Raw genomic sequence first — 6,000 nt, 5'->3', positions numbered from 1 at the left:
TCCTGAATGTAAATCCGCATTTCCTCGAGTAGAAGGGATCCATAGGGGGTGCATAGAGATATCAGATTGATAACTTAATCGCATCATTTGCCTGGGCTTAGCCGCCCGAGGGATCCATCAAACAAACCCACCTGCAATTGATCGTTCTTAATAAATATTGAGAGCCCAGAGAGATCAGTTAAAGACGCTCAGCAAGGGCAGGGGGATAAGTCTTCGCATCTCTATCTAGGGCATCGTGTGGGCTTTATGCCCTCGCGCGCGTGCGACATAATCATCCACCGACATTTGGGCTGATTTGTCGAATGACGAGAGGCCGAACCATTATACTTTGTGCGCGCATTGCTCACTCTAATTTCCCGCGCAGTAGTCAGGCGTGCAAACGCGCTGCGTGTCTTACATTACTCCCCCTCAGAACTCGAACACTTCTAAACAAAGACTTGACGAGACGTGTTGATCATTAGCAGTGGTGTCTCTCACATTCTGGCTAAAACACACCTCGACACTCTTTGCAACGGTATACAGGAACCATCGAAGGTCGGTTAAAATAATTACCCTTTCTCTGCACTACCCCCCCCCCCCGACTAATTCCAAATAAAGTTAAGTTTGACGTTTATCAATATCGCAAATGAATTTGAATGATTTTCTAAATTAAATCATATCTATTCAGAGTGGTGTGTTGTCAAAGGGATAATTACACTCTTTTTCATCTAGTTTCCTCTAAGGATGTGATGATCCACCAGTCTTAACTTAACGGCCCGAATTCACGAAGGTGGTACAATTGAAACTATGGTTTAACCCATGGACAATTTGTATGGAGCGCCAAATGTCGCGTGACCCATTTCGCTACGAAATCAGTCATTTAGTCGACGAAATGACCATTTCGTTGACGAATGTTCATTTCGTTGACGAAATGATCATTTCGTCGACAAAATGTTGTAATTTCGTTACAAAATGATAACTTCGTCGACGAAATGACTGATTTCGTAACGAAATAGGCCATGCGACACTTGGCGCTCTACACAAATTGTCCACGGTTTCAACCATGGTTTCAATTGTACCACCTTCGTGAATTCGGGCCTATCTGTTCCAGGGACTTTGGAGAATATGTACAACGCTATGGAGTTTTTGGTGCTATATAATCTGCACTCAGAGCACACACAGAGTTAAGCTCGAAAATTGTTGATGATCACGTGGTCAGACTCACCTCCAGAGGTGTGCTGTCAGACGACAGCTTTGTGAAGCCCACGATGTCACTGAAGTAGATGGTCACGCATTCGAACGACTCGGCCGTGACGGGTTTCCCATTCTTCAACTCCTCGGCAATCGGTCTACACACCATGCATGGAAAGAACGGAGAGAGGAGAGGCACACGCGGTAATATCTCACCAATATCAGAGGCGATTTGATAACTACATATTGAGACAGGAGCGGGGGTACTACGCATAATCACGGACATGTAATACGAAAACAATATTGCTCACGAGAAATATGAAATGTCAAAGAAAAAGTGGCCAAATATGGGATACAGGAGATGATGATCCCACCCTACGGAGGCACAATAACAGAAGACAGAATATTATTTCATAAGAAAAAGCGAGGATCATAACTTCCTATCGACGAAGGTCAATGTTGAACAGGAAATTGTGTTTGTCTTGAGAAATACTGGTAGATAGTGAAAAACACAAGATTGAAGGTAACTGCCACGCCGAGGGAATATGGTACAAATGTAGAATGAGAGAGTGTGTGATAGAGATATAGATGGATAGAGAGAGACTGGATATCAAAGGTTGCGGAGCAAGTTTAAAGGGCAATATCATGCCCTGCGAAATGATTGCGTTATTACAAACTCACGCACACACACACACCCATCACCCCACACAGACATGCATTGCACGATTTGACGCACACGTTTCGACGCAATTAAGCCCAACAAAACATGGAAGTCTATGGGTGAGAAGAGGTGCTACCATTTCACAATGATGAATCACTCATGTGGGCTTTACAAGTGCTGTCATCACACTGCATTATGCGGGTGTCCGCAATATCATAACAAATATTATAACAATACTATGAACCATGGTGCGTTGTGGACCCGAAGGAATTAAAGAACCCATGGCTGGTAACCCACCTTGGAAGGATCTGGTAGAGAAGTTCCTCTGCCTTTCGCTTCTCTTCATAGAAGGCCTCGGTCCGTTCCTGGACCAGGCTTTCCAGATTGGAGGCGTACTGCTCCATGCGAGATAGTAGGGTGTCCACCAGACCCTTGTTCTCCGAGTTCCTGCAGACGTGAAAATGATACAGCTTGTAAATTACACAGGACATCACCAAAGTGTTCGCACCATTACTCACCGACAAGACAAGTGATAATTTTCATTTGTACATGTATGTGGTTTGCCTGTATGGGTCATAATTTTTATATAGTTTACATTATGTGCTGAGTCTGATTTGACTTGCCTCCAAAAACAGTAACAAAGCAAAGCAAATCAAAGCAAAACAAGCTTTCCCTCTATGATAGGGACTTTTCGATTTCTGTGGCAACATTTTGGTCGCCGGCTGCGGTGACCGGTCTCGTACAATTAAGCACTGCGCATGCGTCAAACGGTGAACGTCAGATTTTAGAACGCGCTAACCAAGCTTTTTACCCATTGACCCAAAATGCCGTTCACCGCTCATCGTCGGCTTGCCAAGTTTTTGACGCGCAGACGACACGACGGACGTAAAATCGAAGAGGCTGTCAGTTCAGTCAAAGGCGTGGTTCAGCTAAACGTCAACACCTGCCTTACACGATGCGTTGACTGCTTTCGGCGACGAGTTTGAAAAGTCCCTATTATTTCTCTCGACGTTCTATATGATAACCTTAGAGAAGTTTTAAGCAGAAGACAAAAATACTTTGCATGAAGGAAGTGAAAGAATGAATCCACAAGTCAGAAACAGTACTGCACTAAACAATCACCAGGGAAATTTAATCATTTGAACGTTAAAGGTCATAATCTTTTACAAGGTGTCCTATGTGATAGGCAACTGAAAATGGCCACCTCAGCACATGTCACGTGAATAAGACATTGCCAAGATAGATTTTCGCATATTGTGTGCATGAATGTTAAATGTTACTGACCTAACATCATCCTCAAACAAACGTTATCTCAATGCTTCTAATCAAGATATTATCAAAGCGGTATTATTTTTAGACAGGTTTGTAAGAAGAAAGAATGTCTTCGAAATATCATATACGTTTTTATTTGTTTCTCGTGCGCATTCGCTCAAACTGCATACTTTCCTGTCAGAAGTCACATGAGAATGAGGTATCAACCACAGAACTACTGCGGTTTAACAGCAATGAACAATGTTATGGAACATAGCGATTACTTCGACCATGCGCCTCATTCATTCTGTCTCTCTGAAGGCCCAGACAATTACAGAGGATGACATAGATAGCCGCGAGCTATCATCCGGGGCTTTGGCGGGAATGCGGAGCAAAGCTGTAACCCACACTCGCGCTGGTGAGGAATGCGCGGGAGAAAGATACGCGGATAAGAGGCGGGAGTCTCGTGTAACGCGGAGCTAATGATTTGGGATCAAGCGAGCTCCCCGGTGGAGATTGGTCCAAAGCCCCATCCTTGATTGGAATTCTAAGATCCATGGGACTCTGCAAGGGGTCAACGAAAGAAGCGACGGGTTCTCGGTAACTTGAAGACGAGTATATTTCTGGAAGTCCTGAACGTGATATTGAACACACTCATTCGGAAGGGATTTCCTACGCCTCTAATCCGGCTCTGCGGCAGACAAAGTCGCCGTGCCTTGAGGATTGAAGTAAATTTTGACGTCAGCTCGTCGGCATCTCGCCATGCTGTAATGTACATGAATGAAGAAAAAAAAAAGACTTCCCCAGTCCTTCGGTGCGAAAATTCGGTCACGTCAATACAAATACACAAGTGAAACGGAAACGAGAGTGCCTGTATTTATTGACCACCCTCAGATTGAGTGTCCTATTGAGAACCAGCGCGTGAAATATTGCATTTCCGTGTGTACTCAATGATGCCACCAGCGGCATACGGCTTGTCTTTTATCGCAAAGACTTCGCGACGACATCAGAACTTGCCTATAGCTGTTCCAGAGTAATATAGCACATTAAAGACAAAGCAACACATTGTCATAGATAATGAAAATCGCATTCACATATACATTGTTGTCTTCACTGTGTACAAGGGGTGACATCTTATCATATAAGCTATTTCCTGTGTAGATGACTGAGAGTATCAAGCTCTCTTCATCGCGCTGTTGATTTTCTCACAAATCTGATCCGTGATCGATCGTTTGTATTGGGAAGATCGATTGGGCTTCGCAGAGCAAGAACTTAAGATAAAGATGCACAAGTCTCTCTCCATCAGTCTCTCATTCTGTCTGTCTGCCTTTCTATCTCTCTCTCTCTCTCTCTCTCTCTTCTTCTTCCTCTTCTCTTTTTTCCTTCACGTCTTTCCCGGCACCAAAGCAAGATCTCAAAATTGCGAAAACGAAGGAAGTGGGTCGACGAATCGATATTTGTTGCTGGGATGCTGCTCAATTATTCTCTTCGCGCTGATGAAAATAATCTAAAGACTAAAATGGGCCACTCGCCCACTATAAACAGTTGTCATAAAAGACAAGCATAAGAGGCAAACATACACATGATAACGTGATTACTTGCGTCTGGGCTATTTGACGTGGAATATTTACTTCTTCATGGGCAGATCGAAGTTCTTGTTTCAGGAAGTTTCTTTGTTTTCAGTAATAAGCATGTTTCTATTCATGTGGGAGTGGGAAGAAAGACGGTTTGGAGTTAGGGGGAGGAAAGGAAATTTGCTTCTTACTTGTTCAGTTTTCTCATGATGCCCCGCAGTTCGCGGAAGTCAGTCCTGTCCGCCGGGTCCTCGGCCCAGCAGTCTCTGATAAGGTCCATCATTTCTTGCGAGCACGTCACTCGGTCGATAGTCGGTCTGAACGGGGGCTTGTAGCCGTTGGCGACCTTCTTCACAATTTCTGCCGAAAACAAACCAACACATTACTCGACATTATCCTCGTCATCGACAACGACAGCACACAAGCAGCCCACGTTGTACACACACACAGACAAACAACATAATTTTGATTGAAATGCGGTTCCGTTCTTATTAGCAAAGTATCATGGCGGATTCATTCGAACGTAAAGTACTTTCACTCATTTAGACACACTCAAGTTGGTAAAGTTTACCATAATGCTGTGTTTATTCATTTTAATTTCAATTTCAACTGTAGTCGTCATGTCCGTAAAATATCACAAGACATGGGCATAGAAATGATAAATTGCACGATTACAGACATGATATTATATCCAGTCCATGGTCATTATGAGACATATAACATCATAATATCTGATCAAAGTGAATCCTCAATCGGACGTACATCCTCGATCGAAATGAGATTGGAATGCGCCAGAAGCATTTCATGGAATTTCCCAAGGAGACTGCCGAAATGTGCTCATTTGCCACTGCATAACGGCATAAAGGTTATATGCGGGTAATTCTAACCGAACGGTAATTTGGACCGAAATCTGACACCTGTTCTGAGAGTATAGATGCCGTCATCAGACGATGAATCTGACGTAAACTGGGAGAGCCGACGCCCGACGGCGATTCCCGTCGAAGAACAATATCCCTATCATTGCGGAACAAAGATGCGTCCCAATATCACGTTTGATACACAGTTTTGCACAGGCGGCTTATTTGCCATCGTTACATGGGCATTTTGCTGGAATCGGATAAAACTGAATAATGCATGGCATGTCTAAATAAGACATTCCCTTTCGTAATTATAAGTGGTATCCTACACATCTTTTCTGCATATTTACAAATAACGCCATCAAAGAAAATGTACATGCTGCGACAATGGGAGTGTGTACATTAGACATAAGTGCACTGATGCAAATGTTTTTTGTTTGCCTTATTTAAGCCTCTGCAGGGTTGAAAGCCGTATATTGCGTCTGAT

At 43.5% G+C, this 6,000-nt stretch overlaps 1 pseudogene; it reads right to left on the bottom strand.

Moving 5' to 3' along the window:
- LOC139743335 (atrial natriuretic peptide receptor 1-like) overlaps positions 1 to 6,000 on the bottom strand; it is a 248,041-nt pseudogene that overhangs the window by 12,279 nt on the left and 229,762 nt on the right.

The sequence above is a fragment of the Diadema antillarum genome, unplaced genomic scaffold, assembly GCF_040938485.1.
Source record: "Diadema antillarum isolate AM-2024a unplaced genomic scaffold, OU_Dant_1.0 seq00001069_RagTag, whole genome shotgun sequence".
Taxonomy (NCBI): domain Eukaryota; kingdom Metazoa; phylum Echinodermata; class Echinoidea; order Diadematoida; family Diadematidae; genus Diadema; species Diadema antillarum.
Note: the sequence above shows the minus strand (reverse complement) of the source record. Positions and strands in the feature narration are given on the sequence as shown.